We start from the raw sequence: 21,740 nt of genomic DNA, 5'->3' as shown, positions 1-21,740 counted from the left end.
TGGTTTGTTTTTTTTTTTTTTGTTTTTCTTCTAGTTAAAAAAAAAAAGAAATAATTACAAAAAAGAAAAACCACCACAACCCTATCAAAGCTTCTGAAGAGATCTTTCTTTTCTCCATCAGCCCTAGTCAGAATGATGTTTGCCTTTTATTGGTCAATACTGCTAAGTAAGAAGCTGGAGACAATCAATACACTCAGGTAGCTCAGTTACCCACATCACATTTCTTAAATGGACAGGGAAACAGAACTTGTGAAATACCATAGTGGAGAAAATGCTATAGTTACTAGAAAAGGAAAAAAAGGCTAGTCTATCACACCTCAGGCAATCTAACATTTCACACATGACTCTTGAGTAAGAGTCAAGAATTTAGCTTCAGCACAGGAGCTTGCTCAAGACCCTCTTTCCCCGACAGGCTGGTTTTGCCCCACCAGAATTTCTTCAGAAATGGAACCAGGCCAGAATAAAAGTCTAGAATAATAACAACAATAACAATAATATTTCACTAATAGAATCTGTTTACCTGTTTTACAGAAAAACAAATGTCAGTGAACAGCCAAGTTTACTCGAAGTAGAAGCATAAGTGTAAAGAAACAGCTAAGACCTACTGCTTCATTGATGATTTTTTGCTACACTGCTTCAAGTGCAGTTAGATAGCACCTTCCACTCTAGTGCAAACTTTTGATCTCCAAAACCTATCAGCATAAACCTTTTTTCCCTTGGAGCACAGTTTAAGAAATAATTTTATGTGCACTGCATCAGTGCCTTGATATTCCAGAAGTTACTGCCTGAGCAGCTGGGAATTGCACAGAGCAGCCCCAAGACTCCATCCCTCTTCTGCTTCACAGCTGGGGATTAAGTTAGCAGGCATCCTGCTAGTCATCTAGGCTCAGAACAATTGTTTCAGCCAAATCCCCTATCAGTAAAGACGCACAGTCGCCACAGACCTTTAACCGTGTTGGCCCAAATCACAGTGTTGCGACATTGGCAGATCACAACCAGGAGCAGATCTGAAGTGCAATATTGGAAATAGTAGATGTGGGTTCAGTTTTACGTCTCTACCCCAAACTTCTCAAGATTTGGGTAAATCACTTAATCTTTATACCTCAGAGAACTAGGTAAAGATAATACCTCCTTTCTCTCACTTCTGATTTATCTAGATAATGCAATCTTTGTGTGCTGTCATGGAAATTAGCTGCGCAGCATCTTCTTCAGAGCTGCTGAGCTTGTAGCATCACACAACCAGGACAAAGTCACACATTTTTGCATAAAGAAACTTTGTTAAAGTGGGAACATTCCCTGAGGATGGCTTTAACAGGACTTCAGGCAGAGAGAAGGGGTGGCCCAGTGCTCTCTGGTCACTGCATGACAGGCAACCCAAGTTGAAGTCCTTGCCCTGATCTGTCCAGGTGGGCATCTGAACCCCTGTACAACATCTTAACCCTTGTCCTGCAATTTGTCTAAGAAACTGCTCTAATCACTGTCACAGGTCATCAGTTCCTTAATTTAATACAGTTTCATTTCTCTATTTTGAAAGGCTACAACCCTGGAGATCCGAATTTTGCACAGGACTGTTCTAGGAACTCTATGAATAATTTAAGTAACTGTTAGCCTTTCCCATGCAATTCAGTGGATTGAAGTCCAAACATGATGACTCTGGGCAAGAATTCTTAACATTACTTGCAAATCATGAAAACTAAAGGGAAGCAATGAACGTAGCAATATTTATACAGTCAATGCATTGAACTTTTTACTAATAAAAGGGTGCTCTGCAATATGACAAACATTGCATCTTTGTTGGATCTTGCAAGAAACACTGAAAAGTTCACTCAGGACCACTTCTAACAGGCAACACTTTGGCTCAAGCAATCACTTCATCCTTAGCACATTCCCGCCTGGATTTCAGTGTAATTTGGTTCAGTCCTAAAGACCACCAGAAAGGTTTTCACAGGTCTAATTTTCAGACACTTAATTCCCATTTCATTTTAATAGGAGTTAGGTGTTTGCTGTTTTTGCCTTTGAAAACTTCCCATCATTTCATGTCTAATAAGGGAAAAAATTTTGCTAATCCTTTACAAAAATACTGAAGCAATGCTGATTGCATTCATTTCTCACACAAGCACATACACAGGCTAAAACCCACAGATTACATCAGATACATGATGGCTCACAAGGAACAGCAGTAGGGATGGTATAGCATTGAACACCTGCAAAAACAAATGCTCCTAAAAGGGTACGAAGTACCTGTTTCTGCAACCAGCTTCTGTTACAAATGTCAGAAGCTCAGACATGACAGATGTACGGAGCAATTCGTCTCTCATTTTTTTCCCATGTATCATTTCCACTGAAGCACTTACATTTCCCAAGTGCTTGCTTATCTTAAGTAAATAACTCAATTGGGTATTTCTTTTTTGAGTTAATTACATGAAAGAGCAAAACAACTTTGATCCAGTTCCTACAGTAAACACAAGCCAGTATTTGAGAAATACCTGCCAGCAAGCATGGTTCTGTACATGTGACATAGTATTTGCAGAAAACTTTCAGGAAGAGCAAGGCACCAACCCTCCCACCTACACTGCACAGGATGCTCACTGTGAAGGCATCCCACAGGAGGGCTTGCTGACAGGAAAATGTATTTATGGCCATTATGCAAATGGTATGTGAAACATGCTTCCCTTACTCTGATTTTTATGCAAGTTAAACCCAACTCCATAAAACCAAATGAAAACATGTTTGCTTTACCTGCCCTGTAAAACCATTCTGGTTTGGAAGCCCTTAACTCTGATGCCAGCAAAAAACTATAGCTCTGTCTTCTTAAATGCCAAACTACAGGCAGCGAATCTGCATGACTGATGTTTAAATGATAAGCAAGGTATATTTTTAAAAGGGAAGTGCAGCTGTCCCTCTCTGCCGCAAGGTATTTTTCAATTTATGTGGCAAATCCAATATAAAGGTTTATTGTACGGAAGGCAAGAGATCTTAATCAGGAATTAGCCTCTTCTAATGAGGAGAAATAAGCACCAAGGCTGCAAGAATTATTTCTAAGAGATAAGAATGTAATTGCCTAATGTGACTAATAATCTGATAAGAGCCTGTTTTATCTGATTTAACCCACGGAACTGCTGCTAATGTACAGAATTTAAAGTAATCCCCAAGGAATTCCTCTTATCACAAATGGGATTGCAGAATGATAAAAAGATTCATTGTTGCAGTATTTGCTCTGGACACTTCTGTTCAAAGGAAGTAGAGTTTCAACAGCTTGAAGTAATTGCAACATTTGCTCAAAGATGGGATAATTTCTACAACACTTGAATTTTCGACGACAGAGTGCATATTCTTATTATGAACAGACAGTAAATTATACAGTCTTATTTCATTTATAGCCTGGATATCATCTGAATGCTATTACCAGGAAACAAACACATGCCCCAGTCCCTGTGAAAATGTTCTCTAGTGTGAAAAGGTTTTCTAGTGTATTTTTGCATATTGACAGAAATTAATATAATTTGAAATCTACAGTGACACTAACACTATCATTATCCAAAATCATGCTCAGTTCTAATCCTACCGTATAATGACTTTAATCCTAATGGGCATAATCATATCTGATGTAAAACTAGATAGATGACATTCACAGAATTTAGTGATATTATTATACCAAAGAATAGCAGCTGTTGATTTGCCAATATTAACAAGTAGCAATCTTGTGATAACTCATTGCTCCAACAACTAATCAGAAGAGGACTGAAAATTTGGCATTTTGGTCCAGTAATTACATCTTTACGATGCTACAGTTGGTAATTTGCATGATTTTGACTGTTGCACTTACCATGAATTTTCTCTGCATTCAGTACAAAGGCTCATGGCTGGCTTTGTGGGCCAATGTTGTTATTGTCTGTTTACATGTAAGTGTACATTCAGCATAGCAGAATATTAAGCAGCAAAATAATACAAATATACAGGTTAGATAGGTAAGGCATAAACCAGAGGTAAACCTGGAAAAAAAAAAATTTGAAGGCTCTTACCTCATGGCTGTGTGCCCACACAACTGTATAAGAAAATAGTCCCTTTTGGGGAAAAAAAACAAACAACTTGCCTACCTCAAATCCATCCAGACTCCTGTATGTGTTTTCATGATTGTGAAGCAAGTGAAAGATGTGAAAAGGAGGAAGAGAGTATTGTGAAGTCCATGGGTGAGATGAAACCACTTTATTTTTGTTTCATAAATTAAATATATCTATATTACATATAGATATCACACAGGCGTCTTTGAAGAGGAGTCTGGACTGTTTCATTTTTACTCCTCTTTAAATGTGAGTTTGAGGAACAGTTTTTTGAAAAGCACTCTCATATCTGAGCACAAACACCTTCACAACTGTTCTATGATTCTATGAAGGAAGGCAAGGCAAAGCTGACACATCTCACCCCTCTCTGAGTGACTGTGGGATGGGACTAGGAACTGCATCATTGTCCCTCTACCACTTTTAGGCAACCTTGTCCCTCTGCACAGGATTAAGACAGCAATAAAGCAACTAGATTTATTCTCCAGGTCCATGACAACTTTACCTTTAGTCCATTTTAATGGACTCTGAACTTAGCATCCTTTTCTTCACTCAGCAGTGGATATGAGCTGCTGCAGAGCTTACCAGGGCAGTGTAAGAACAGGAGTCAATGCAAGAAGCAAGACACCAAATGAACATTCTAGAACTCCAGAGAAAGCGTGTTCACACACAGTGCAAAAGTATGAACATGGCTGAGTCTCTCTCTCATAAAGAATGTAAATATCAAACAGATGAAAGTGTAACTTTCCATGATTCAATACTATTATTGTTTGTGTTCCTTGTGTCCTAAGAGACCTCAGCAAGCAGAATTTCCACCACAGTAAGTATTATAACACAAAGTAATAAACAAGTCAGTCCCTGAAAAGTTCTCATTTTAATTTAGATCTACATACAAAAAGTGGGTGTAAAAACTAGAAAGACGATATTAAGGAACAAGGATAGGAGAGATCAGAGCAATGTCTCTCTCAGGAATGAGTTTTGCTGCTTGGCCAAGAACCACAGAGCCCCAGTCTTGGTGAAACCTCAAATATTACTGTAGTACAGAAGATAATTACATATGGGCACAATTAACTGATCTCCAGTCATTTAAATTTCATCACAATACTAAAATAAACAGCACATCAACAATTTCTGCTACTGTTTTACATACCACCACAGCAAGAGTAGATAGAACAAACCGCATGAACCATCCGACTTGGCAAGTCACCGCAACTTCACCCAAAGCTGCAACATCACCACAGAGCACCTTCGCAACATCTGGCATTAGGCTGTCATAGCTATTAAACTAATAAGCAAATAAACCTCTCCATCTCTCCACAGATGCATACTTCTGCACATAGAAGCTAGCCTGAAAAGCACAAGCATATGGGACATCAGAGGCTTTTTTTTTTTTTAAACCAACTGCATCTCCAAGAATTTTTTCATAGCCAAGATGAAGCAACATCTGGGCACCTCCTTGCTTTCCCACCTTCATCACTACCTCAACTACTGAAAAAGCACAAAGCAAAACAAACAAAAAAAACCAATCAACCAACCAACCAAAGGAACCCAAAAAAAATCCAATGCAACAAAAAAACCCAAAAACAGACCAAAACACATCAATGATCAGAATCAGCCACTAATAAAGATTTTAAACAAAATTTTTAGAACCCTTATGATTGACTCATCATAAGGCTACCATCATGCTAACCTTTGCAGACTACATGGATAATACTAGCAGACACTATCTACTAAAAGGAACTTAAAAAAAATACTCTAACCCCCTTCTTCATGTAAGAGCTCAGATGTATACCACTAGTTCCATTGCCTGGCATCCCCTGGAAAAACTGGTACTCTAATTTCCTGCAAATGTTTCACATGGTCTTCATGATGTATAATCAAGTGAAGTCTGAAGACCAATAGGCATCCATACTATTCTTGCTGAGGGGTATAAATATTCACAGAAACATCCTACAGTCTTACATACAGCTGAATTCAGTTATCTAATACCTCAACTACTCCATAGCCTACCATAAACAACAGGTTCCAGGTAACTGCACCAATCATGGGCTGCAGCTAACATACACAGAAGGTTAAAAGCGTTTGTTCTTTTCTCTGCTCTTTCCAGACATTCAGAACAACCATTCCTTCATCAAACTATACCTGGAATACTTCCATTAAAATCTTTCTAGAGATTATCAGTCCCATACCGCAGATCTGTGATCAGATCAGCAGAAGAAATGGTATTTTACCATTAGTGAAAACCTTTAGACCTACATCATGGGGTCAGGAATCATTCCAAACACATTTAAAAAAACCCAAGATAGACAGCTAAACCCTGAGGCACCATCATAGCTGCAACCAGAAGAACAATCATGAGGCACATGTAGCCAGCCTATTTATGATCTTTATTCACTAGGGTATACTTTCCTAGGGAAACAGTTCAAGTCCCTGAATGAACAGTGCTAATATTATGCTTAATTGTTACAGTACAAAGTGAATGGCCTATATACAGCAGATCCTACACTATCCTACAAATTATTAAACAGTCAGAACCCCTGATCACTGCCTCTGACATTTTCCTTGAACTGAGTTTCTTCTCCAGCTTTTAAACACCCTCTCACGTCCACCAAAGGCATCAGAAGCAAACTATAGATCAACAAACCCTTGGAGACACCAGACTAAACAGTGCAACAGATATAAACACCACCAGTACATCTTCCTAATCTTAAGAATAAATGCTCCTAAGCACGAAAGGCACAAGTTCCAGCATCCTATATATAGACATGCACCTCAGAACAGGGTATACACCACCTCATATACCTGCTGACCATGGCAACTACAGGGGTGAAGACAAACAGGAAACATATATTGAAAGAAACTTAATGAAAATCAGACACATCCAGCTACCAGTGGGGAATTGCCTGCCATAAAGCAACTGCTCTATTCCAAATTTCTCAAACCTGATCACCCAGGGAGGCCCAGACTTACACGGAAACTAGGCAAGACAAGTTTGTAGTTAGAGGCAATGTCCCTTGTTAAACCAACTGGTGTAGTTAGAGAGAACACAAGATTTTGGGCATACGAGTCCTCTTCTATTTCTTGTCTGAAATAGAAGCAACAGACTTCAAAGCTAAAAACAAGTTGAGAACAGTTGCTTAGAGTGTAATTAAGATGAGTATTTATAAGACCATCTCTGAAATAAAAGGTAGTTAGCACCAATGAAACAGAGGGGACGTTCATAGGGGAGGGAAAGGAAGATAGCAGAAAGATGGCAATGTAGTTCTCCCTCAGCCGAAGGAAAGAGACAGGTAGTTTATAGCCTATGAAATGTAGAATTGCATTTCATAGAATGTAGAATTACATTATAGCTTATGAAATGTAGAAAATGAAGGAAGTTATTGTAGAGCAAGTGTATCTGTTGAGCCTATGCTTCTTACTATCCAGTCAGGTCAGGAATTTTAGTTCCTAGCCTCATCTTCAAGGAGTGTGTTGTAGTTTTTCTGATGGTTAAGATCCACACTGTGTATTTTGATTGAAAGTACTTGCTTCTGACTCCTTCAGAGAGGCAAACTGTAGCTATCTATAAGTTAAGAAGTATGATGTCTGGATCCACCACTACTGTGACACCACCCAAAGCACTGGAAGTATGTTCTAGCTAGAAAAATTGATGAATTTAATATAAGCACTCATTCTATGGTATATCACACTTCTACACAACCACTGACCATCCTCTGTAACACACACGGAAGATACTGCTTTTCCCTCAGCAACACCACTGCTCTGATCCACAGGTGCTAGGTACGCCTCTTTCTCAAGTTGTCTAATAGAAGAACATGAAATTGAATTAAAACAACTGTTCCCAAGGTGTTATTTTGCAGAAGTTTTCTGTTTCTCTTTTAGTCTAGTCTTTTTATCCCAGCTATTTCGCTTGATCTAATGAAAGATGCTTTCTACAAACCTGGCTATATGAAGCTAACACACACACTCAATAAAGCAATTTTGATAAAGGTACACTGTTCAGCCTTCATTTTCAGGTTGATTGATATAACATTTTACTAGCATATTTCTGAAGCCTAAAAATGGCTTTGGTAAAAAAAAAATAAAAAAATAACCATATCCCTAGAGAAAGTATTATCTAAGCTATACTTAATGTAAAAAGAGATTACATGCTACAGAATCCTTTGAATTCAAGTGTATCTATATTAGGATGTTATTACGTTATTAGATGGATTACTTTGAGAAGGTTGATACAAGTTTCTTAAAAAAAATACTTTTAATTGGAAATTTTTCCTAAAAGCTCTGCTTCCGATTGTACACTGACAGTTTCAGAGAATGAACAGATTTTAAAGACATCAAAGTGACCAACAACAGTTGGTAGTAAAACTAGAACCCCTAAAATCCAAGACCACATTTAGAGCTGACATAAATTACTAATCCCCTCTGGAATCAATCTGAATTGCATTGATCTATGCCATGGTACTTACTGCACCTATAAAACAGTACCTTCTCTTTATATTTGTGATTTTAACTTTGTGGTTATCTAACAAGAGTTTCCCAGTAGTCCTAAAGATGTGATGTAAAGCAAAATGAAAGCACATCATTATCTGATTGAATTAATGTATCAACATGGGAAAAATCAATCATAAAGCAACCAAATAATCAGAAAAGTCCTTAATTGATTTCACAGGAAAACACAGCAGTTATCAAGTAAATTAGACACAGCTGTAACTGAGTCTCTCCTAACTCTTCACAATACAGGCACACTATACTTGCTAATAGTAACCTGTACTAAACACAAAATAAATCACTAGGCTGTTAGAATTCATTTAGTTTATGAGTAAGTTATGGTTATAAACTTTTGAAAACTAATAACTAGAATTAAGCCATTGATTCATCTTCCCCCACTGGAAATCAGTGCCCACTAAAGAAAGCTTATTTTTAGAATAAACTCCACTCATTCAACAAGTGCATTAAAATGACACAAAAAGTGGTACTGGGGGTGTGTGTGTGTGTGTGTGTGGAAGGAAACCAGCAATATTCCTGTGATTTTTTTAATTACCTGTGTTCTTGGAATATTGTCACAAGTCCTTCACTCGTTCTTAGGAGAGATCACTAATGGGTTTTACAGTGGGAAGAGCACAAAATGCAATATTGAAGAAGGATACACAAGAGATTAGGTTTTGATAGGTTTTAGTGTATCTCTCCGCCGTGAAAGTGCAGGACGAAAGGAACAGCAGGGAATGCAGAGTCAGAAAGTTTGTCTGTCCACTCTACCCTTCCAATGCAGTTAGTTTTTCCAGGATAAAACCAAAGAAAAGTTTTCAGAAGACTACCGCATTAGATACACGTATGTTTAATGGAGACTTCATGTTGCTTGAACACAAAAGTAATACTAACAGAGAAGTTCAGAAATTGTGTTAGATTTATCGTTGTTATTATTTCACTCATTAATGTTGGTTTATTAGAGTGGACTGGATAAGTCAGACCCACAGGTTAATTAGACAGTAAAAAACCCACAAGAAACCACATTGCATAATGCAGCAATAATCCAGACAGGACTGACGGGTAGACGGAATCTGGATTGCAACATAAGTACCAGCTTTTAAATGCTATAGCAGCTTAGAAAGACATTATCCCCATATAATGTTATTAATGTGTGAATCCTCTGACTATGGTAGGTAATTGTCCCCCATAATTAAACCCCCGCATCAGTAGGAGAGGTATAATGTGTGCTTATCATTTGTATTCTTACTAGCCTTTATTTATATTTTTTTAAGCACAGACAGGCATCATGTCACTGGAGGATTATCTCATGGTGGTTGAACTCATTAACTAACAAGTATACATTATTTCACACTCAGACAATAAGGTCTCTATAGCACTTGCCTGACAGAAGTGGAAAAACATTCACATTCGTAGGAAAGTGGTGACATAGGCCATTCTCAAGATGAAACGTTTTCCCAAAGGTACTTAATCTGATCATAAAAGAAGTTTATATTTCACCATTGATTCAGTACATGTTTCTGCGTTTGGATTGGACAGCTTAAAAAAATAAAATAGCTGTGATATAATGCATAGCCTTATATCACCTCTATTGGGAAGGCAGATTCTTCATTTTACAGTTCTGCATGGATCTGAACACAAAGTCAAAAGGCCACGCCGTATTTCATTAGAGAATCTGTTCAGCATCATTCATTAACCCATAACTTTAAACAGTCCCTCATGAAATAACTAAGATCTACCACGTGCTCCAGCCCCTAAGAGATCCTCTCACCCTAAAAATGGTGACAAATCAAATTCTGGAATCCTCATATGCTAAAGAAACCGTGTGCCTGAGCAGCCATTGCAGCTGTATTCAAAGTATAGTCACTTGATTCTCATGCATTTCAAGTGCTTAAGAATTTGAGAACTTTGGTTTTATAATGATTTAAAATCAACAGATTTAATGTTTTTGTCTTTATGTTGCCTGCAGAAGTGACTTGAAAGGGTACCATGCACATTTGCTGTCTGATTTCAGCAATGCAATTTCACAAAAATAAAAACAACAAAAAAACCCAAACAAATCTCCCCCCCCACACACATAAACCAGTTCTCGTCATGGCCTACACTCATCCTAACAAACTCTTACCAAACATTTATTAAGCAGCCAACCTAGCAGCTTGGTCAGCCAGAGCTCCCTCTTTTCAGCCACTGCAGATAACGAGACATTTCCCAGAGTGAATTTTTCTACCCGTGGAGGTACCTGCTTTTTCTTCTGAGAAGGAGAGGGGTACCTCAGTTCCCGGCTAAGGCACTGGCTGAATCCAAGCCCAACCACTTCCCTCAGGAGCTAGCCAAAAGCTAAAATTTCAAGCCCATTATATCTGATTCACACACCATCAGTACTGAATTCTACCTTTGTAGCCATCCAGGTATCATATATCTGTACTTATAATGTAGATGCTGATCTAATACTTGCACTCAGACTGGGAATTAAATTGTTTCAGTAGATATTTTCAGACTAGCAGAACTATTGTCAACTTCATAATATGTCTATTTATGACATAACCACTTGCAGCTGATAGAGGAATTGTAGTCCTATAGTCCACACAGCACCAAAAAGCAGAGACAGAGAGAAGATATATAGATTTTTTTTCATTCTATTTGAATATCAGACCTGCAGATTACTAATCTGCAACTCATTGATTTAAAGACTGCAGAAAACATACCACAGACAGACCTTGCACTAAGTAGTGTACAGTTTAAGGCCCCAACTCTACAGATACTTCAGTTTTTGCTTGTGAGAACAATTCCAATATACTAAATAGGGCTACATCATTGTAGTGAAGCACACGCATTTGTTTTTACATGATCAAGTGTTGAAAAACTAAACATGATTAAGGCCAAACTTTAATAATAATACTCTTACTGTAATTTAAGAACTGTAATATAATTGAGACATCAATTAAAACAGCCTCTAGAAATAAAATTACAAAAGTGCTTTTCCTTCACTTTTTTTTTTTTAGGATATTTGTTTACTTTGCAGTACTTTGAAAAATGAAATGAACAAAGTTTCCGTGAAGTTTTGCTTCAGATACCAGGTGCAATGTCTGCTCTAGAACATCTTAAGATATGCAGAACTTCTCCCACTGCTGATGCAAACAGGTCATGGAGCCCACTGGGTCTCCTGTGGTTCTAACTTCAAGGTTCTAACTTCAATAGCTACTGAGACTATGTGTCCATTCCTGTTTTCACAATTAAAACTAACTAAGATCTGTGCTGAGTTACATGAAAACTCACCAACAATGGATTTTCATAATTTTATAGAATTCAGGTCTTCTGCACATTTTACTTCCAGCATGTTCTTGCTGAAAATTCAACATCTTGGAAGTCATCTCTAATAAGCTAAACAAAAGTTGATATCTTTGTATAGGTTAGCAATTGACATCTACAAACCAAAAATAGCCCGGCAACTAGGTAAGACTTCTGAGCCAACTGCAATATAGCACTAATGTTGCCAAAAGCCAAATGAAACAATAATTAGATTCGAAGAGAGTTTCAATCAAGTCTGTACGTAATTTACCATAGGTCAAGGTATTTCAACATTACCCTTGAAAGTACCAGGAAGTAGATGGTGGGAAGATGAATGCACAGCCCTTACCTTTTAACAATGATCAGGGTCACATGGCTAATTAAAATACCTTTGTTTACATCGGGTAAGAGTCCTGCTGTTAGACCATCTGCACCTGCAGTCTGTTCCATCAAAACCCCTTCCACAAATTGCATGCTCCTAATAGGTATTGCTGTGCCAATGACAATTACCTAATTAGACATTAGAATGTCAATGCCGATTTTAAAATCCATGCTAATTATTTTACTGTTTGACAGAATATTTCCCAATGAAGGAAGGAGTCTGGATAGCATAATTATGTCACGAGGAACACTTCTGTATATGATTAAAAGGTTTGGCTGGCTCTGATTGGAAGGGCTCCAGTTATTTATGTGTTTAACAAAGTTGCAATCAGCACATACGGTTTTCAGCTGAAAGAAACAATCTGAACCCTGCTTATTCACTTGCCTGCTATGGCAGAGCGTATAATGAAGGTTGTGACTGGGTTCCTCTTCTGCAAGGTTTGCCTCTGAGTAAGGTGAGTTTGGAAACAGAGGGACAGCATGTCTAGAAGACAGATGATATGATGGGTCTTTGGTTACAGTTTAAAGGCAGAAAGTTTGGGTGCAGGGTGTGTGACTGATTTTGTTTCTTTAGGCATAGAAAATACCTCTGCATCTAGTGCCGAGTACTTCTGCTCTTATTGGTTGCAAGCTGGTCCTGGTACGTGGCATCACTACGTGGGTTTTAAAGACCTGCAACACTTTCCTAGGCCTCAGACCACTGGTATTTAAAACAAGACAGCTTAAACCATAACCACAATAGCAAGAAAATGCATTTCAGATTTGAAAGTGTTTAATTCAACTTTTTACTGGCCACAAGTGAAAATCTTAAAGCACAATGAAGGAATCTATCTGCTGTCAGCAAACTCCTGAGGACACAAAATTCAGTAAATATAAGGAAACACTGCAAAAGTAAAGCAATAGGTGAAATGCTCACAAGCCTTTCTATACAAACTTACCCACTTTATTCTCCTCACCCAGAAAGAACACTGCAAAGAATACTGGCTAAAGCTGCAAGGCAAACACCACCACTGCACAGCTTTTGACTTCAAGGTGTCTTTGATTTTAAGTTGAGAAGGTGCAATCAGAAAAATAATTTGTCCTTTTCTTAGAAAAATGCTGTGATAAGTAGCAAAGACAAATGTTTTCTTTTTTACTTCATAATTTCCACAGAATCAATTACATTAACACAATCTAATTACTTAGCTAAACTTCTGTATCTGTACAGCTAACATGTAGGGTGAACAAAGCTCTTGTATCATTGTGGGGATTCAGTGGTGTATTCAACGTATAACAATCTGCATTTAAATTCATATTCACAGCCTACTACTCGTCAGCATAAATGTCAAGTGGCACTGTATAATACATGTCTATGTAACATTCAAAGCCATAGCTGCTCTTCATGTTCAAGAAGCAATATCTGATTAGAACCTCTCGGAAGCACAAGAGTCAGAAGTCCTTGGTCAAATGTCAGTAATGGGAGACTTGATCAACCAGTAGCTAAACATTACAAATCCCTTTTTAAATCTTCCCCCCAAATCCCTTCTGAATACTCATTTCTACTACAGAGTCTGTAGGAAATTAGCTGGTTGGTGAGCAGGTTAAAGGATAAATCAGGATCTATAATAGTGTATAACACACAAACATATATATATATAAACAACACTGCATGCTTCTGTTCATCCTCTACCATGCTTTCAGCAGTTGCTTTCTTAGCATGCATATCTTAGATGTCTGAAACTCTTTCTACAAGCACTTTATAATGCCTAATGAAATAGGGCTGTGATTCTCATTTTGCAACTCATTCTGAGACACCAAAACACAAATAATACCTCTGACAAAGACTATTCTGACCTGAAGGTGTTTTCTTATATTTATATTTAAATGTGTTTGGTTTATCTTCTGAATGCTCCTGGGTGCATTTACAGCCTCTTTAATGACTTAAATTTGAGGATTACATGTCTCAGTGCTACTCACCATTGCAGTAATTGGAATTCTCTAGCTGTCCCATGCAACACACACCGAACTGCTTAGCTGTGAATTTTGGGAAAGTTTCAGCTGCAGAAGAGCAGTAGCCAAAAAGGCACATCCTTTAATGCCTGAAGAAGACAGAACAGAAGCACAGTGGAGGTTTACACTAGGTTTGCACCTAATGTTTTACCAGGCACTATATCTTCAGAATACATAAACCAGTATTTATGTACCATAAAGACTTACATAGAAAGTCATCAGAAGTAAAGACATTAGAGAAGTTCAGGGAAAAAATCCTGACCCCATGACAACAGGTGGCAAAACTCTAGTTGACTTTATGAGGACTATGATTTCACTCATAAGATTCTCCTTAATACCACCTTGCTTTTGCACTGTATCTTACTTATTTCCCTGTCCTCTCTAACCAAGCACAATCAAGGCTTTCTAAAGATCATAGCTAACCAGAAGGACAAAAACCAAGTTTGGAATGCAATGCTCATCTGGGGTAAAGGAGTTAACTCTCAAAGAAATTAATCTTGGTCTTCCAGCTGGAGACGGGGCCTAAAATAGGCAAACTTCAAGTGGAAATTTAATTTCAAACAGCTATTTCAGAGACATATTTTCCAGGTGGGGCATATGTTACAGATTTAACTATCAGCTGTGTATCTTAAGGCTTGTTGTAAACACCTGAGCACTAAAGAACATGAATGATAACCAGTGTCTTAATGATATAGTTAGGTATCTAACAAATGTATTTGAAAGGATGTTCTATTTTTATTTATTACATATTAAATTTCTGGTGCAATAAGCTCTTTACAAAAAGGTGTAGATGACATATTCCCTACCACAAAGGGGTTTAAGGTACTTTTTTTCTTTTTAAATTCCAGTATTCTTAAGGGAAGTTTCCAACTCTTTAGGAACAACCCATCCATGTTAGGATAATAAGCATCTATTAGGAGGATATCACAAATATAGTGAAAGTATGTGTTTATCAATTTAGGGTGTGATTTCAGAAGCTTTATCAGAGTAATTTTCTTTCTACTGACATAAATCATGAAACTCCCATTGACTTTGAAGAGCTCAAAGTTAGGTCAACACTAAGTACCGTTGAAAATTACAAGCTTAAGTTAACTCCTACATCTAAATTTATGTTGACTCAGTCATAATTTTCATTATTCTCACTGGAATCATTACAGGAATATTCAAGTCTGTTAATAAATATCTAATTTCTTTAAGAATAGCATACCCCAGACTAGCTTTAAATAACTCATCCCTCTAAGAATGACATATACCATCCGTCTCTATATATTTCCCTAGACTCAAAAGTTTCGACAACTACATGGAAAGAATTTATTTCCTTAGAAATCTGTAGTCCCATTGTGTGTTGCATTATCCGGAAATGGGATATGGAGCTGGATCTGCTGCAGGAAAGCATCTCCTAACGGATATGATTTTGCTGAGGGTTCTTTTTTGACAGGTAATATTCCAGCAAAGCATGATCTTCTCTCCAATGGCCATAAACGATCTCCAAGTGAATGCTGCTGCTGCTGCTGCTTTTTTCGTGTCCAAGATTAATCCAAGTTTTTCAGAAAAGCTATTGCCATTTATCAAGGTAGTATCTACACCCTCAGATCAGAACTGGGGCCACGGTCTAATAGGTATGTCCATACACATAATTGAAAACACACTCCTGTTTCAAAGAATTCATCATTTGCATACAACAACAAAATAAGTAGTAGAGCGTTTTTCATGCATTTGGAATATTTTTGTCATACTTTCGTCATACTAGGGATTGCATTTAGCAGGAGATCCCATCTCCGCCTGGAAATAGTTTCCTTATACAGCCTTTACTGGCCACACTTCATTTCTTCCAAGCATCAAGTATCCGCATAAAGAGAAGAAAACTTTATGAAAGGGAAAAGCAGCAGGCCATTACATTCTAAACAAGTTACTGTCCTTCACCACAGTAATTCATGTAATAAAAGCTTTGCTTCAGGAAACTGAAGCAGTATCCTACAAACAAGTGCTTCTTTGAGACCTCTTTCATTACTTGTTGTTCAGCATCAGGGGTTAGAGAAGCATCAAAGTGTGGAAACAGATCCCACTTCAGCTACCAGGAGCCTCTGAGAGAAGCTGCTTCATCACCATTAACTATGGTAATCCCTTATCTAATCACATCATGTCACCCCATCCTCAGTCTCTGCATGCCCAAACTTCTACCTATGCCAGCAGTCAGGGATACAGCTCTCACCAGAATGAAGTTTCTTGCTCTAATGCAAACATGGGGTCTCCAGCCTCCTTCCCGAGAAAGGCTTTACTGCCTTGACGGTACCAATTTTAGACACATCAGAGCCACGCACCATGTTGGCTATTCTGCTCTCTCCAGTGTTTAGTTCCCAGGTGTTGAAAGGCAGCACCGTAACTGGGCTGCAAAAAATATGCAGTAACACAGAGGAACACTGAGATGAGCCCCTGCCATTATAAATATCTCACCTACAGAAGAAGGGATCTTTTTTCCCTTTGCTTTCAGTGGTAGGTGCCAGCTGCACGGCCTCTGTGTTCAAGGTTGGCATTTCGAATACTGTGTGCTTTCACTAACCAAGCTGCACTTGGAAAACTGCAGTTCTTCAGCCACATAGCAAAGAAAACAATGTTTTATTGTGTTCCCACCCACAGCTAACAACACCAACAGGGCAGACAAACAAAATCTGCTCCTTGCTCTCACATTCCTCTTCCTCCAGTTCCATTAAATGGCAGAAGAGGTCATTTTTTTTCCTTTTCTCCCCCAAGTGGTGCTTAGCCTATGTGGCTTCATAGAGCAAAGGTTTTCCATAGGCCTGAAATCAAGCCACAACTCTGCCACAGGCATCTCTAGGAGTCTTGTGTGTCCATTACCCTTCCGTAAAAAAAATGGAATACTCCAACTTCCTTCCCCTCACGCCTCACCCCCTGCCTAGTGTCTATCTGTATATTCTTTGATCATACACTGACCAGCACATTAAAGCATGATGTGATTGGAGCATCTTTTATCATTTATATCACTGTAAGTATCCATAGGTGGATAAAACAGATGGGAAAGAACTGTGAGAAGACTGTGATTAGCATAATTGCTAGTGATCACATCAGACAATCTGCGTAACACAGTCAAGCATTTTTATAAGTATTGCTAGGGAGATTAATAAGAAAATCATCACTGGGAGAGCCACTAAAGCAGAAGCTATATTTTTCTGGGGGTTATTTTGGGGTTCCTTAAAGGACTGAAATGTACCAAAATTCTCAAGATTATTTGTATGACAGCTACACAAAAGGAGAAGCAAGTACAAAGCCCTTCATTGCCCTCTCACATTTTACTGTGGTCTGTGACCACCTTACAGGTGGTGCTCCCAGCATTTTCCTGCATGTATCTGGTCCGGACCTGAAGACATCTGGTGAGCAGAACTAGAGGAAATGGGGACAGAGAAGAAGGAATTCTACAAGTGCCATCACGATAGTCATTAGGAGATTTCCTTTGAGAAAAAAAATTATAAAAGGAAAAAAATCCAAAGAAAATCAGAATAAACTGTATCCATCTTAATGCTTAAGAAACAAGTTTTGTGCAGCTCATCCGGAATGGGTCAAAGCAGTCTGCAAAGAGCTGAAGGGCAGGAGGAAGATGTGTGTAAATCCACTAGCCAAGTGGAGGAAGTCTGAGCTTGTCATGTTTTGCCTCTTTTTTACTGTAAATAGAGGTACACAACAGGGCATCTGCAGCAGAGTGGGGGGAAATAACCACATTAAGGTCCACACATGAGCTTAAACACAAAAACCTAAGAGACACAAATTGAAAATACCCAGTCATCAGGTGTGGTGTAAGTCCTTGGCACTCCCACTGGCTTGCTCTTTGAACTAGGACATCTCAGCAGCACTCTTGCTCATCCCATGCTGTCTGCAATGTATCAGGAGAAGCTTTTATTTCTCACCCTGCATGACAAGTGCCAAGAACAACAGGGTCCCAATACGAGCTGGGCTGCTGGGTGTTAGTGCAGTATAAGTAGCTATCATGCTGGCTTCAATAACAGAGTTCAGTGAGACTTCCATTATACAATACTGAGTCATTTTTTTGTGAGAAGCCTCTGACATTCATCTCGAAGAAAGCCCCAGCCTTGCACATGTGTCTTTTCACTTGGTCCATGAAATTCCTTCATGGTTTAGGTAAGATATAAATTGTGGGATTTGTATATCCAGCTCTACCCAAAACTTTTCCAGATTACACTCCTAAGGAAAATTTGGCAGAAAAAAATGACATACTAAAATAATAAAATGTACAAAGAATAGTAGGTATGAGCTTTCTATGGCAAAGTCTGTGCAAAGTAGAAGCAGACACTACAGGGAATGCAGCTGGTTAGAATCAGGTTCCCCCTCTGATGTTTTGCTCCCTGAAGTATACTCCTCAGGCTCTAACCAAAGCAGAATCCACGTGGGCAGGACACATGCATGACTGCTCCCTAAATGTGCACACAGGACCCCTGAATCATCCCCCATGCTTGGGGAAGTAAGATTTTTCTTTCTATGAACAAATCTGCTTCATTCTGCACCCACATGACTACAGTAGCCACTAGTCAAGCACTTGAAACCAAGCAGCATTTATTGTGCATGCAATGAGGGTTCTAGGTTTCAGGTTTTACCAGTTATTCACAATAGCAGAGTTATGACAGTAATTCCCAGCAGCATCTGTATTATCCTTTTCATTTCCTCTTCACCTTGTCATTTCTTAGACAGAAACACAAATCACCACCTTCTGTATATAGATTACTTAATATCCACTTCAGTCCATGGCAATATCTCTATTTCTGCTTTGATTCACCAACATCCGCCATGGTCTTTTTTCAGTCCCTTTCTGGACTGTGTGAGCTTTCTCTTTGCATTTCCTCACCAGCTCCCTTTTCTTTTTGAGTATCAAGCATGTGATATGACAACACTTCACCTTACTTTTTTAACCTTTAACAGAACTGCCCCCCCCCCCCCCGCCCCGTCACTGAGCTACAGTTGGCTTATGATTGACGTAAGCATCCTCCTGCTGTTAGATTTACAAGCGGATACCCTCATGACCTCCCCATGCTGACCATCATCTTGTCTTAGTTAAAAATCTTAACACAAAACAAATACAAATCTAACTGCAACTACTAGTGAAGCTGGTACATGCATTTACACCACACATCTAACTTTAGCCGTACACCTAAAATACTTGAAGGAAGAGCTTTCGTTTCACCATGTTTGTACAGGACTTATCTCTTTGCCACTGTGGAACAAAGCTGAGGCAAGAAGTGAAAGAAATATTGAAACGAAATATTTACAAGCTCTATGGCTAGAACTGACCCCATTTGTGCACATAACTTTTGATGGTCTTAATTACATGTTTACATACTTCCTTTTTATCCTTCAGAGAAAAGCTTCCCTACGGAGTGGACAGCACCAATACACAAAGAGACAGACATGACAGCTTAGAAAACTTCATTTATACAAGAGCCCTGACTTCTGAGTTTGATAAAGTTATTAACAACTCAGAGCATGCCTTTTCTAGTGAGAACATCAGGCAGCTAATCCAACAGCATCTGCATTCGCTGTAATTAATAAAAGCACATCCTACAACACCTTCTTGAAGCTTTTCTTCCATTATCCTTCGGAAGCCCCCAAGGAACAGCACACAGGCCTCTGAAGTCCCACAGATGTGGGAAATCTGCCACTGACTTTCCCACAGCACTGTCCCATGCCAAGGCCTGACCCTCTTGCTCCTCTGCCATACTGGCACTGGTCCAACAGCCACCTGCATCTGAGGGGTGGGAATCACAGAGAAGAAGAGAGGCAGCTCCGATGAGATTCCCAAACTCAAAAAAGCCCTGCTAAGCGGCACACTCCCACTCTCCCTATGTGCATCTTAGCACTGCAACCTCTTCACATCTCACGAGCTAGCGTGGAACAGATGCGTCCCCCCGTCAGGAGGCAGCAACACCCCTCCCTTCTCACATGACTCATATGATGTCAGAGTTGTCCTTGTCACCGACCCCAATTCGGGCTCACACGTCAAGGACATGCTTGCTCAGTGGATCCTCTCAGCATGATGGATCATCCATCCATTCTCATCTGGGTTCCCTACTTCCTAGCTAACCACAGAAAAGGGAGGACTTTTTGCTAGTTGAGGAAACAGCTCCTCCATCAGTTCCAGCAGCGCAGCCCCACCAAGAAATATTGGCAGAGGCTGCAGGGTTTTGAACCTTTGACAGTTAGGTCAGCATCTCCTTGCACAAAACCAATGCCCCCCTCCCCCAGTGTCCAATACAAAGATGCAAATTATTTTTATAGAACAGTCATGTACTTTCGTGTGATCTAATATTAGCTGTGCTGTATATAATTATTTTATGTAGTACTCTGCGTTCTGGTTGCACTCCCATCGATATGTCTAGTAGATATTTGTAGTTCCCTAGTAATTTAATAGCTAGTTTGTGCCCTAAAGCATAAAAACATTTCTACCCTATCTAAAGTAACCGTGGGTGGTGTTATCCATATAAAATCTTTGAGTCCTAATGAGCTTTTGTTCTCAAGTTATAACCCAAAAATACATCACCCGGCTGTTCCGTTCTCTGCTGAAGATCCTCACTATGATGTGAAAGGAAAAGAAATTAAAACTTTAGATAAATGTGTTTGATCTGCCACAAAGAGGGAAAAGACACCCCTCTGTATTGTATCTTGTTGGGATTTTTTCATGACCCATTTTCTGTTCATTGGTAAGTGCTTAAAGGCTGAAGAGAAGCTACATGTTTGCAAACCCTGAGCTGGAGACAGCTGTGGTCTGAGGTGTTGAGGCTGGAGCAGCATGCTGGCCCTGCTGCCCTGCAGCAATACCACAATAGCTGCTAGAGCCTGGACATGATGCTGCAAAGCAGTATGATGCTTGAGGTTCCTAAGAGAAAAAGGCAGCAGACTCCTGTCTCCTTGCAGAGATGCTGTTAGGGGACACCCTACCCTTCCGTCTGGGGAAAAGATGATTCTGGGACATGCTGGAGAGAGCAGGTCTCTCAGACAAGTAAAGCCCATCTCTTGGCCACCCTGAGGATTTGTTTCACCTTCACAACAATCTTGGTACTGTGAGTAATGTGGACTATGATGATGCCAGTGTATTCCCCTTGCCTCTTCCTTAACTCATCTTTATTTGCAGCCGTGGATGCAGGCCAGAGCCAGGCGCTTACTGGGAGCCAGGCTCAAGCCTTCCTTGGCGTGCCCACCTCTGCTCTTTAGGAGAGGGTACAAGCTGTACAATGCATCATCTGTTATGCAATGATACTCAGCATTGTGTTCTGCTTTGCTTCCCTGTGGTAAGAATACATCAGCCCCCTCTTCCCCTCCTCTCCCATCCCCTAGCCCCATTCATCCCCACCACTCGCTGTTTACTACCAAAGCCCTGTAAGTGAGGAGCACCTTGGTGCACAGCAAACCAGCCATAGGGATTACAGTATTTTGGCCAGGGGAGGAGGCATGCCAGGGAGCCAGCTCATAAGAGAGATTTTTTTGGGCCAGTTTCAGTTCTGCCACCACTCTCCTGGA

This window comes from Pezoporus wallicus, unplaced genomic scaffold, assembly GCF_028554395.1.
Source record: "Pezoporus wallicus isolate ANWC-B61680 ecotype Strahan unplaced genomic scaffold, APGP_CSIRO_Pwel_v1 contig_5261, whole genome shotgun sequence".
Taxonomy (NCBI): Eukaryota; Metazoa; Chordata; class Aves; order Psittaciformes; family Psittacidae; genus Pezoporus; species Pezoporus wallicus.
The sequence above is the reverse complement of the archived record's forward strand: the minus strand, read 5'-3'. Positions refer to the sequence as shown.